Genomic DNA, 12,754 nt, shown 5'->3' with positions numbered 1-12,754 from the left:
ATTCAGCATACGTGTGCCAAACCAGAAGTAGAAAGCGCCTAAGTATCACAATATTAAGTTGGTTAGTTTGATGCCCGCCTGGAGCATGTCATTAGCTTCCCCTGAGGGCGAAATGCACAGCGGAGCCGTTGCTAGGGAACGGCCTTTTGTGTCGTTTTTTGTTTTCTCTGCGTCAATGTGAATATTGATAACTACAGTTCTGCTCGTTCCACTCAAGGCAGATGGCGACGGAAAACAATGGTTTAAGGCACCATGTTTAAGCTGTGGTTCCCGAAAGGGAGGGTGGGGTGCAACCTCACATCTGACAACTCGTTTTAAATACTCTAAAACCAACGTAATTCCTTCACACAAGAAAAAAACACGCTAATTTCGCCGTCAGGCTCTGGAGATGTTCCTAGAAACGACGGTAGTAGAGACTTTGCGCTCACACGTCAGATTGGCCGAGCGGTCTAAGGCGCCAGATTTAAGCTCTGGTTCCCTAAGGGGAGCGTGGGTTCGAACCCCACATCTGACAATGCATTTTAAATATTTCAAAATTACCAATTTCGTACATGCGGGAAAACAAGTAAATTACGCGGGAACAGGTTCCACAGATACTACTAGAAACGGCAGTGACTATGGTGCTTGCCTTGCAAGTTTGATTGTCTGGCGGTCAGAAAGAATGGAAAGCTGCTAGGAGACATGGCTTTCAGCCACGAGGCCCGTATTCGATTCCCGGTAGCCGAACATACTTTCGTTTGCTGAGTCTTGGTTATTCTCACGGCATTTACGATACCTTTGTGTTGTGGTTTTTGGGGTCCAAGCATCAGGCAAGCAAACGTGAACGAAAGCAGGGGTATTGGACTGCAGACGTGCCACATTGCGTAGCTCGATAGCTGAGTAAGTTAGAGCGTCGTGCTGTGAACACAAAGGCCACGTATTCGACCGCACCAAGTGCCATTTCATTTTACGCCCCTAAAAGACAATGCTTCCTCCAGCGAGACACTGCCAGGTAAATAACAAGCGATCTTCACAAGAAGTAAGGTGTATACACGTCGCGCGATACTGTCGCCAACGGCCATACCGCGCGTAGTGCAGCGGTTCTCGTCTGTTCACCGGCGTTAAGATCCGTTGGCCGTGGTTAGTACTTGGATGCATGCTCGGCTGGGAACTCGATGTGCTGTTGGCTTCTTTCATTTTGCATTTTTCCTTCGGTTTCGCTGTTGCTTAGCGATAATGATGCGGTCCCGCACGCTGGCGCCACTCTTACCTCTCGGTACACTAAGGGGCGAATCTGTGGCCACAATAAAATGAAAGGTTCTGTCGTGTGTTTGTCGATTTTTGGTCTCTCCCAGTCGTTTCTCCCTCCTGCCCTCTACATATATGCCCATTTCCAAGCGTCAGCTTTCGCGTCAGCCGAGCAAAGTCGAGACAAGTCGACACATGGAGACACACGATGCTGAGAAACGAAACCCGCAGACTAGCGCCCTGGCAGCACGGACTGAGACGAGGGGCGAAGGAAAACTATTCGTACCGCGACAGTTCGCAGTTTCGAAGATCGCGTTTCGTTACGTGGAATACCCGTAGAAGAAAAATGTACGTTTTGTGCGGTGGCCGGGAATCGAACCCGGATCAACTGCTCGGGAAGCAACCATGCTGACCGTTACACCACCACCGCGTTGTGCTGCGTCCCACCCACGCCCTGATGTGTCGGCTACCCTCCTGCCATCAGAGGCCGAAGGCGATGGCGCTGTAGGCGCTCAACGCCAGGCCAGAGGTGAGCACCTCTGAACGCAGTGCGTTGGTGCTGCTAGGGCGATGTAGCGTAACTAGAAGCAGAACTGACAGCCGTTGAAAAACTGCCCTTTAAGTTACAGCTGGGCGATAAAACAAATATCTAATGTGACGTACTTACTGATGATCCAGAGACGATTCAGCATACGTGTGCCAAACCAGAAGTAGAAAGCGCCTAAGTATCACAATATTAAGTTGGTTAGTTTGATGCCCGCCTGGAGCATGTCATTAGCTTCCCCTGAGGGCGAAATGCACAGCGGAGCCGTTGCTAGGGAACGGCCTTTTGTGTCGTTTTTTGTTTTCTCTGCGTCAATGTGAATATTGATAACTACAGTTCTGCTCGTTCCACTCAAGGCAGATGGCGACGGAAAACAATGGTTTAAGGCACCATGTTTAAGCTGTGGTTCCCGAAAGGGAGGGTGGGGTGCAACCTCACATCTGACAACTCGTTTTAAATACTCTAAAACCAACGTAATTCCTTCACACAAGAAAAAAACACGCTAATTTCGCCGTCAGGCTCTGGAGATGTTCCTAGAAACGACGGTAGTAGAGACTTTGCGCTCACACGTCAGATTGGCCGAGCGGTCTAAGGCGCCAGATTTAAGCTCTGGTTCCCTAAGGGGAGCGTGGGTTCGAACCCCACATCTGACAATGCATTTTAAATATTTCAAAATTACCAATTTCGTACATGCGGGAAAACAAGTAAATTACGCGGGAACAGGTTCCACAGATACTACTAGAAACGGCAGTGACTATGGTGCTTGCCTTGCAAGTTTGATTGTCTGGCGGTCAGAAAGAATGGAAAGCTGCTAGGAGACATGGCTTTCAGCCACGAGGCCCGTATTCGATTCCCGGTAGCCGAACATACTTTCGTTTGCTGAGTCTTGGTTATTCTCACGGCATTTACGATACCTTTGTGTTGTGGTTTTTGGGGTCCAAGCATCAGGCAAGCAAACGTGAACGAAAGCAGGGGTATTGGACTGCAGACGTGCCACATTGCGTAGCTCGATAGCTGAGTAAGTTAGAGCGTCGTGCTGTGAACACAAAGGCCACGTATTCGACCGCACCAAGTGCCATTTCATTTTACGCCCCTAAAAGACAATGCTTCCTCCAGCGAGACACTGCCAGGTAAATAACAAGCGATCTTCACAAGAAGTAAGGTGTATACACGTCGCGCGATACTGTCGCCAACGGCCATACCGCGCGTAGTGCAGCGGTTCTCGTCTGTTCACCGGCGTTAAGATCCGTTGGCCGTGGTTAGTACTTGGATGCATGCTCGGCTGGGAACTCGATGTGCTGTTGGCTTCTTTCATTTTGCATTTTTCCTTCGGTTTCGCTGTTGCTTAGCGATAATGATGCGGTCCCGCACGCTGGCGCCACTCTTACCTCTCGGTACACTAAGGGGCGAATCTGTGGCCACAATAAAATGAAAGGTTCTGTCGTGTGTTTGTCGATTTTTGGTCTCTCCCAGTCGTTTCTCCCTCCTGCCCTCTACATATATGCCCATTTCCAAGCGTCAGCTTTCGCGTCAGCCGAGCAAAGTCGAGACAAGTCGACACATGGAGACACACGATGCTGAGAAACGAAACCCGCAGACTAGCGCCCTGGCAGCACGGACTGAGACGAGGGGCGAAGGAAAACTATTCGTACCGCGACAGTTCGCAGTTTCGAAGATCGCGTTTCGTTACGTGGAATACCCGTAGAAGAAAAATGTACGTTTTGTGCGGTGGCCGGGAATCGAACCTGGATCAACTGCTCGGGAAGCAACCATGCTGACCGTTACACCACCACCGCGTTGTGCTGCGTCCCACCCACGCCCTGATGTGTCGGCTACCCTCCTGCCATCAGAGGCCGAAGGCGATGGCGCTGTAGGCGCTCAACGCCAGGCCAGAGGTGAGCACCTCTGAACGCAGTGCGTTGGTGCTGCTAGGGCGATGTAGCGTAACTAGAAGCAGAACTGACAGCCGTTGAAAAACTGCCCTTTAAGTTACAGCTGGGCGATAAAACAAATATCTAATGTGACGTACTTACTGATGATCCAGAGACGATTCAGCATACGTGTGCCAAACCAGAAGTAGAAAGCGCCTAAGTATCACAATATTAAGTTGGTTAGTTTGATGCCCGCCTGGAGCATGTCATTAGCTTCCCCTGAGGGCGAAATGCACAGCGGAGCCGTTGCTAGGGAACGGCCTTTTGTGTCGTTTTTTGTTTTCTCTGCGTCAATGTGAATATTGATAACTACAGTTCTGCTCGTTCCACTCAAGGCAGATGGCGACGGAAAACAATGGTTTAAGGCACCATGTTTAAGCTGTGGTTCCCGAAAGGGAGGGTGGGGTGCAACCTCACATCTGACAACTCGTTTTAAATACTCTAAAACCAACGTAATTCCTTCACACAAGAAAAAAACACGCTAATTTCGCCGTCAGGCTCTGGAGATGTTCCTAGAAACGACGGTAGTAGAGACTTTGCGCTCACACGTCAGATTGGCCGAGCGGTCTAAGGCGCCAGATTTAAGCTCTGGTTCCCTAAGGGGAGCGTGGGTTCGAACCCCACATCTGACAATGCATTTTAAATATTTCAAAATTACCAATTTCGTACATGCGGGAAAACAAGTAAATTACGCGGGAACAGGTTCCACAGATACTACTAGAAACGGCAGTGACTATGGTGCTTGCCTTGCAAGTTTGATTGTCTGGCGGTCAGAAAGAATGGAAAGCTGCTAGGAGACATGGCTTTCAGCCACGAGGCCCGTATTCGATTCCCGGTAGCCGAACATACTTTCGTTTGCTGAGTCTTGGTTATTCTCACGGCATTTACGATACCTTTGTGTTGTGGTTTTTGGGGTCCAAGCATCAGGCAAGCAAACGTGAACGAAAGCAGGGGTATTGGACTGCAGACGTGCCACATTGCGTAGCTCGATAGCTGAGTAAGTTAGAGCGTCGTGCTGTGAACACAAAGGCCACGTATTCGACCGCACCAAGTGCCATTTCATTTTACGCCCCTAAAAGACAATGCTTCCTCCAGCGAGACACTGCCAGGTAAATAACAAGCGATCTTCACAAGAAGTAAGGTGTATACACGTCGCGCGATACTGTCGCCAACGGCCATACCGCGCGTAGTGCAGCGGTTCTCGTCTGTTCACCGGCGTTAAGATCCGTTGGCCGTGGTTAGTACTTGGATGCATGCTCGGCTGGGAACTCGATGTGCTGTTGGCTTCTTTCATTTTGCATTTTTCCTTCGGTTTCGCTGTTGCTTAGCGATAATGATGCGGTCCCGCACGCTGGCGCCACTCTTACCTCTCGGTACACTAAGGGGCGAATCTGTGGCCACAATAAAATGAAAGGTTCTGTCGTGTGTTTGTCGATTTTTGGTCTCTCCCAGTCGTTTCTCCCTCCTGCCCTCTACATATATGCCCATTTCCAAGCGTCAGCTTTCGCGTCAGCCGAGCAAAGTCGAGACAAGTCGACACATGGAGACACACGATGCTGAGAAACGAAACCCGCAGACTAGCGCCCTGGCAGCACGGACTGAGACGAGGGGCGAAGGAAAACTATTCGTACCGCGACAGTTCGCAGTTTCGAAGATCGCGTTTCGTTACGTGGAATACCCGTAGAAGAAAAATGTACGTTTTGTGCGGTGGCCGGGAATCGAACCCGGATCAACTGCTCGGGAAGCAACCATGCTGACCGTTACACCACCACCGCGTTGTGCTGCGTCCCACTCCCACGCCCTGATGTGTCGGCTACCCTCCTGCCATCAGAGGCCGAAGGCGATGGCGCTGTAGGCGCTCAACGCCAGGCCAGAGGTGAGCACCTCTGAACGCAGTGCGTTGGTGCTGCTAGGGCGATGTAGCGTAACTAGAAGCAGAACTGACAGCCGTTGAAAAACTGCCCTTTAAGTTACAGCTGGGCGATAAAACAAATATCTAATGTGACGTACTTACTGATGATCCAGAGACGATTCAGCATACGTGTGCCAAACCAGAAGTAGAAAGCGCCTAAGTATCACAATATTAAGTTGGTTAGTTTGATGCCCGCCTGGAGCATGTCATTAGCTTCCCCTGAGGGCGAAATGCACAGCGGAGCCGTTGCTAGGGAACGGCCTTTTGTGTCGTTTTTTGTTTTCTCTGCGTCAATGTGAATATTGATAACTACAGTTCTGCTCGTTCCACTCAAGGCAGATGGCGACGGAAAACAATGGTTTAAGGCACCATGTTTAAGCTGTGGTTCCCGAAAGGGAGGGTGGGGTGCAACCTCACATCTGACAACTCGTTTTAAATACTCTAAAACCAACGTAATTCCTTCACACAAGAAAAAAACACGCTAATTTCGCCGTCAGGCTCTGGAGATGTTCCTAGAAACGACGGTAGTAGAGACTTTGCGCTCACACGTCAGATTGGCCGAGCGGTCTAAGGCGCCAGATTTAAGCTCTGGTTCCCTAAGGGGAGCGTGGGTTCGAACCCCACATCTGACAATGCATTTTAAATATTTCAAAATTACCAATTTCGTACATGCGGGAAAACAAGTAAATTACGCGGGAACAGGTTCCACAGATACTACTAGAAACGGCAGTGACTATGGTGCTTGCCTTGCAAGTTTGATTGTCTGGCGGTCAGAAAGAATGGAAAGCTGCTAGGAGACATGGCTTTCAGCCACGAGGCCCGTATTCGATTCCCGGTAGCCGAACATACTTTCGTTTGCTGAGTCTTGGTTATTCTCACGGCATTTACGATACCTTTGTGTTGTGGTTTTTGGGGTCCAAGCATCAGGCAAGCAAACGTGAACGAAAGCAGGGGTATTGGACTGCAGACGTGCCACATTGCGTAGCTCGATAGCTGAGTAAGTTAGAGCGTCGTGCTGTGAACACAAAGGCCACGTATTCGACCGCACCAAGTGCCATTTCATTTTACGCCCCTAAAAGACAATGCTTCCTCCAGCGAGACACTGCCAGGTAAATAACAAGCGATCTTCACAAGAAGTAAGGTGTATACACGTCGCGCGATACTGTCGCCAACGGCCATACCGCGCGTAGTGCAGCGGTTCTCGTCTGTTCACCGGCGTTAAGATCCGTTGGCCGTGGTTAGTACTTGGATGCATGCTCGGCTGGGAACTCGATGTGCTGTTGGCTTCTTTCATTTTGCATTTTTCCTTCGGTTTCGCTGTTGCTTAGCGATAATGATGCGGTCCCGCACGCTGGCGCCACTCTTACCTCTCGGTACACTAAGGGGCGAATCTGTGGCCACAATAAAATGAAAGGTTCTGTCGTGTGTTTGTCGATTTTTGGTCTCTCCCAGTCGTTTCTCCCTCCTGCCCTCTACATATATGCCCATTTCCAAGCGTCAGCTTTCGCGTCAGCCGAGCAAAGTCGAGACAAGTCGACACATGGAGACACACGATGCTGAGAAACGAAACCCGCAGACTAGCGCCCTGGCAGCACGGACTGAGACGAGGGGCGAAGGAAAACTATTCGTACCGCGACAGTTCGCAGTTTCGAAGATCGCGTTTCGTTACGTGGAATACCCGTAGAAGAAAAATGTACGTTTTGTGCGGTGGCCGGGAATCGAACCCGGATCAACTGCTCGGGAAGCAACCATGCTGACCGTTACACCACCACCGCGTTGTGCTGCGTCCCACTCCCACGCCCTGATGTGTCGGCTACCCTCCTGCCATCAGAGGCCGAAGGCGATGGCGCTGTAGGCGCTCAACGCCAGGCCAGAGGTGAGCACCTCTGAACGCAGTGCGTTGGTGCTGCTAGGGCGATGTAGCGTAACTAGAAGCAGAACTGACAGCCGTTGAAAAACTGCCCTTTAAGTTACAGCTGGGCGATAAAACAAATATCTAATGTGACGTACTTACTGATGATCCAGAGACGATTCAGCATACGTGTGCCAAACCAGAAGTAGAAAGCGCCTAAGTATCACAATATTAAGTTGGTTAGTTTGATGCCCGCCTGGAGCATGTCATTAGCTTCCCCTGAGGGCGAAATGCACAGCGGAGCCGTTGCTAGGGAACGGCCTTTTGTGTCGTTTTTTGTTTTCTCTGCGTCAATGTGAATATTGATAACTACAGTTCTGCTCGTTCCACTCAAGGCAGATGGCGACGGAAAACAATGGTTTAAGGCACCATGTTTAAGCTGTGGTTCCCGAAAGGGAGGGTGGGGTGCAACCTCACATCTGACAACTCGTTTTAAATACTCTAAAACCAACGTAATTCCTTCACACAAGAAAAAAACACGCTAATTTCGCCGTCAGGCTCTGGAGATGTTCCTAGAAACGACGGTAGTAGAGACTTTGCGCTCACACGTCAGATTGGCCGAGCGGTCTAAGGCGCCAGATTTAAGCTCTGGTTCCCTAAGGGGAGCGTGGGTTCGAACCCCACATCTGACAATGCATTTTAAATATTTCAAAATTACCAATTTCGTACATGCGGGAAAACAAGTAAATTACGCGGGAACAGGTTCCACAGATACTACTAGAAACGGCAGTGACTATGGTGCTTGCCTTGCAAGTTTGATTGTCTGGCGGTCAGAAAGAATGGAAAGCTGCTAGGAGACATGGCTTTCAGCCACGAGGCCCGTATTCGATTCCCGGTAGCCGAACATACTTTCGTTTGCTGAGTCTTGGTTATTCTCACGGCATTTACGATACCTTTGTGTTGTGGTTTTTGGGGTCCAAGCATCAGGCAAGCAAACGTGAACGAAAGCAGGGGTATTGGACTGCAGACGTGCCACATTGCGTAGCTCGATAGCTGAGTAAGTTAGAGCGTCGTGCTGTGAACACAAAGGCCACGTATTCGACCGCACCAAGTGCCATTTCATTTTACGCCCCTAAAAGACAATGCTTCCTCCAGCGAGACACTGCCAGGTAAATAACAAGCGATCTTCACAAGAAGTAAGGTGTATACACGTCGCGCGATACTGTCGCCAACGGCCATACCGCGCGTAGTGCAGCGGTTCTCGTCTGTTCACCGGCGTTAAGATCCGTTGGCCGTGGTTAGTACTTGGATGCATGCTCGGCTGGGAACTCGATGTGCTGTTGGCTTCTTTCATTTTGCATTTTTCCTTCGGTTTCGCTGTTGCTTAGCGATAATGATGCGGTCCCGCACGCTGGCGCCACTCTTACCTCTCGGTACACTAAGGGGCGAATCTGTGGCCACAATAAAATGAAAGGTTCTGTCGTGTGTTTGTCGATTTTTGGTCTCTCCCAGTCGTTTCTCCCTCCTGCCCTCTACATATATGCCCATTTCCAAGCGTCAGCTTTCGCGTCAGCCGAGCAAAGTCGAGACAAGTCGACACATGGAGACACACGATGCTGAGAAACGAAACCCGCAGACTAGCGCCCTGGCAGCACGGACTGAGACGAGGGGCGAAGGAAAACTATTCGTACCGCGACAGTTCGCAGTTTCGAAGATCGCGTTTCGTTACGTGGAATACCCGTAGAAGAAAAATGTACGTTTTGTGCGGTGGCCGGGAATCGAACCCGGATCAACTGCTCGGGAAGCAACCATGCTGACCGTTACACCACCACCGCGTTGTGCTGCGTCCCACTCCCACGCCCTGATGTGTCGGCTACCCTCCTGCCATCAGAGGCCGAAGGCGATGGCGCTGTAGGCGCTCAACGCCAGGCCAGAGGTGAGCACCTCTGAACGCAGTGCGTTGGTGCTGCTAGGGCGATGTAGCGTAACTAGAAGCAGAACTGACAGCCGTTGAAAAACTGCCCTTTAAGTTACAGCTGGGCGATAAAACAAATATCTAATGTGACGTACTTACTGATGATCCAGAGACGATTCAGCATACGTGTGCCAAACCAGAAGTAGAAAGCGCCTAAGTATCACAATATTAAGTTGGTTAGTTTGATGCCCGCCTGGAGCATGTCATTAGCTTCCCCTGAGGGCGAAATGCACAGCGGAGCCGTTGCTAGGGAACGGCCTTTTGTGTCGTTTTTTGTTTTCTCTGCGTCAATGTGAATATTGATAACTACAGTTCTGCTCGTTCCACTCAAGGCAGATGGCGACGGAAAACAATGGTTTAAGGCACCATGTTTAAGCTGTGGTTCCCGAAAGGGAGGGTGGGGTGCAACCTCACATCTGACAACTCGTTTTAAATACTCTAAAACCAACGTAATTCCTTCACACAAGAAAAAAACACGCTAATTTCGCCGTCAGGCTCTGGAGATGTTCCTAGAAACGACGGTAGTAGAGACTTTGCGCTCACACGTCAGATTGGCCGAGCGGTCTAAGGCGCCAGATTTAAGCTCTGGTTCCCTAAGGGGAGCGTGGGTTCGAACCCCACATCTGACAATGCATTTTAAATATTTCAAAATTACCAATTTCGTACATGCGGGAAAACAAGTAAATTACGCGGGAACAGGTTCCACAGATACTACTAGAAACGGCAGTGACTATGGTGCTTGCCTTGCAAGTTTGATTGTCTGGCGGTCAGAAAGAATGGAAAGCTGCTAGGAGACATGGCTTTCAGCCACGAGGCCCGTATTCGATTCCCGGTAGCCGAACATACTTTCGTTTGCTGAGTCTTGGTTATTCTCACGGCATTTACGATACCTTTGTGTTGTGGTTTTTGGGGTCCAAGCATCAGGCAAGCAAACGTGAACGAAAGCAGGGGTATTGGACTGCAGACGTGCCACATTGCGTAGCTCGATAGCTGAGTAAGTTAGAGCGTCGTGCTGTGAACACAAAGGCCACGTATTCGACCGCACCAAGTGCCATTTCATTTTACGCCCCTAAAAGACAATGCTTCCTCCAGCGAGACACTGCCAGGTAAATAACAAGCGATCTTCACAAGAAGTAAGGTGTATACACGTCGCGCGATACTGTCGCCAACGGCCATACCGCGCGTAGTGCAGCGGTTCTCGTCTGTTCACCGGCGTTAAGATCCGTTGGCCGTGGTTAGTACTTGGATGCATGCTCGGCTGGGAACTCGATGTGCTGTTGGCTTCTTTCATTTTGCATTTTTCCTTCGGTTTCGCTGTTGCTTAGCGATAATGATGCGGTCCCGCACGCTGGCGCCACTCTTACCTCTCGGTACACTAAGGGGCGAATCTGTGGCCACAATAAAATGAAAGGTTCTGTCGTGTGTTTGTCGATTTTTGGTCTCTCCCAGTCGTTTCTCCCTCCTGCCCTCTACATATATGCCCATTTCCAAGCGTCAGCTTTCGCGTCAGCCGAGCAAAGTCGAGACAAGTCGACACATGGAGACACACGATGCTGAGAAACGAAACCCGCAGACTAGCGCCCTGGCAGCACGGACTGAGACGAGGGGCGAAGGAAAACTATTCGTACCGCGACAGTTCGCAGTTTCGAAGATCGCGTTTCGTTACGTGGAATACCCGTAGAAGAAAAATGTACGTTTTGTGCGGTGGCCGGGAATCGAACCCGGATCAACTGCTCGGGAAGCAACCATGCTGACCGTTACACCACCACCGCGTTGTGCTGCGTCCCACCCACGCCCTGATGTGTCGGCTACCCTCCTGCCATCAGAGGCCGAAGGCGATGGCGCTGTAGGCGCTCAACGCCAGGCCAGAGGTGAGCACCTCTGAACGCAGTGCGTTGGTGCTGCTAGGGCGATGTAGCGTAACTAGAAGCAGAACTGACAGCCGTTGAAAAACTGCCCTTTAAGTTACAGCTGGGCGATAAAACAAATATCTAATGTGACGTACTTACTGATGATCCAGAGACGATTCAGCATACGTGTGCCAAACCAGAAGTAGAAAGCGCCTAAGTATCACAATATTAAGTTGGTTAGTTTGATGCCCGCCTGGAGCATGTCATTAGCTTCCCCTGAGGGCGAAATGCACAGCGGAGCCGTTGCTAGGGAACGGCCTTTTGTGTCGTTTTTTGTTTTCTCTGCGTCAATGTGAATATTGATAACTACAGTTCTGCTCGTTCCACTCAAGGCAGATGGCGACGGAAAACAATGGTTTAAGGCACCATGTTTAAGCTGTGGTTCCCGAAAGGGAGGGTGGGGTGCAACCTCACATCTGACAACTCGTTTTAAATACTCTAAAACCAACGTAATTCCTTCACACAAGAAAAAAACACGCTAATTTCGCCGTCAGGCTCTGGAGATGTTCCTAGAAACGACGGTAGTAGAGACTTTGCGCTCACACGTCAGATTGGCCGAGCGGTCTAAGGCGCCAGATTTAAGCTCTGGTTCCCTAAGGGGAGCGTGGGTTCGAACCCCACATCTGACAATGCATTTTAAATATTTCAAAATTACCAATTTCGTACATGCGGGAAAACAAGTAAATTACGCGGGAACAGGTTCCACAGATACTACTAGAAACGGCAGTGACTATGGTGCTTGCCTTGCAAGTTTGATTGTCTGGCGGTCAGAAAGAATGGAAAGCTGCTAGGAGACATGGCTTTCAGCCACGAGGCCCGTATTCGATTCCCGGTAGCCGAACATACTTTCGTTTGCTGAGTCTTGGTTATTCTCACGGCATTTACGATACCTTTGTGTTGTGGTTTTTGGGGTCCAAGCATCAGGCAAGCAAACGTGAACGAAAGCAGGGGTATTGGACTGCAGACGTGCCACATTGCGTAGCTCGATAGCTGAGTAAGTTAGAGCGTCGTGCTGTGAACACAAAGGCCACGTATTCGACCGCACCAAGTGCCATTTCATTTTACGCCCCTAAAAGACAATGCTTCCTCCAGCGAGACACTGCCAGGTAAATAACAAGCGATCTTCACAAGAAGTAAGGTGTATACACGTCGCGCGATACTGTCGCCAACGGCCATACCGCGCGTAGTGCAGCGGTTCTCGTCTGTTCACCGGCGTTAAGATCCGTTGGCCGTGGTTAGTACTTGGATGCATGCTCGGCTGGGAACTCGATGTGCTGTTGGCTTCTTTCATTTTGCATTTTTCCTTCGGTTTCGCTGTTGCTTAGCGATAATGATGCGGTCCCGCACGCTGGCGCCACTCTTACCTCTCGGTACACTAAGGGGCGAATCTGTGGCCACAATAA

General features: G+C 50.2%; 13 non-coding genes across 13 annotated transcripts; 7 read left to right on the top strand and 6 right to left on the bottom strand.

Moving 5' to 3' along the window:
• Window positions 1–430: 430 nt before the first annotated feature.
• On the top strand, window positions 431–514 carry Trnal-uaa. The gene has a single exon. It is a non-coding gene; the product is annotated as a tRNA-Leu (tRNA).
• A 1,071-nt stretch (window positions 515–1,585) lies between these two features.
• On the bottom strand, window positions 1,586–1,657 carry Trnag-ccc. Its single transcript has one exon. It is a non-coding gene; the product is annotated as a tRNA-Gly (tRNA).
• Window positions 1,658–2,340: 683 nt separating this feature from the next.
• On the top strand, window positions 2,341–2,424 carry Trnal-uaa. The gene has a single exon. It is a non-coding gene; the product is annotated as a tRNA-Leu (tRNA).
• A 1,071-nt stretch (window positions 2,425–3,495) lies between these two features.
• On the bottom strand, window positions 3,496–3,567 carry Trnag-ccc. The gene has a single exon. It is a non-coding gene; the product is annotated as a tRNA-Gly (tRNA).
• Window positions 3,568–4,250: 683 nt separating this feature from the next.
• On the top strand, window positions 4,251–4,334 carry Trnal-uaa. Its single transcript has one exon. It is a non-coding gene; the product is annotated as a tRNA-Leu (tRNA).
• Window positions 4,335–5,405: 1,071 nt separating this feature from the next.
• On the bottom strand, window positions 5,406–5,477 carry Trnag-ccc. The gene has a single exon. It is a non-coding gene; the product is annotated as a tRNA-Gly (tRNA).
• Window positions 5,478–6,162: 685 nt separating this feature from the next.
• On the top strand, window positions 6,163–6,246 carry Trnal-uaa. The gene has a single exon. It is a non-coding gene; the product is annotated as a tRNA-Leu (tRNA).
• A 1,071-nt stretch (window positions 6,247–7,317) lies between these two features.
• Trnag-ccc lies at window positions 7,318–7,389 on the bottom strand. Its single transcript has one exon. It is a non-coding gene; the product is annotated as a tRNA-Gly (tRNA).
• A 685-nt stretch (window positions 7,390–8,074) lies between these two features.
• On the top strand, window positions 8,075–8,158 carry Trnal-uaa. The gene has a single exon. It is a non-coding gene; the product is annotated as a tRNA-Leu (tRNA).
• A 1,071-nt stretch (window positions 8,159–9,229) lies between these two features.
• Trnag-ccc lies at window positions 9,230–9,301 on the bottom strand. Its single transcript has one exon. It is a non-coding gene; the product is annotated as a tRNA-Gly (tRNA).
• A 685-nt stretch (window positions 9,302–9,986) lies between these two features.
• Window positions 9,987–10,070, top strand: Trnal-uaa. Its single transcript has one exon. It is a non-coding gene; the product is annotated as a tRNA-Leu (tRNA).
• Window positions 10,071–11,141: 1,071 nt separating this feature from the next.
• On the bottom strand, window positions 11,142–11,213 carry Trnag-ccc. Its single transcript has one exon. It is a non-coding gene; the product is annotated as a tRNA-Gly (tRNA).
• Window positions 11,214–11,896: 683 nt separating this feature from the next.
• Trnal-uaa lies at window positions 11,897–11,980 on the top strand. The gene has a single exon. It is a non-coding gene; the product is annotated as a tRNA-Leu (tRNA).
• The last annotated feature ends 774 nt before the right edge of the window (window positions 11,981–12,754 follow it).

This window comes from Schistocerca americana, unplaced genomic scaffold, assembly GCF_021461395.2.
Source record: "Schistocerca americana isolate TAMUIC-IGC-003095 unplaced genomic scaffold, iqSchAmer2.1 HiC_scaffold_182, whole genome shotgun sequence".
In the NCBI taxonomy this organism is placed as follows: Eukaryota; Metazoa; Arthropoda; class Insecta; order Orthoptera; family Acrididae; genus Schistocerca; species Schistocerca americana.
The sequence above is the reverse complement of the archived record's forward strand: the minus strand, read 5'-3'. Positions and strand labels throughout refer to the sequence as shown.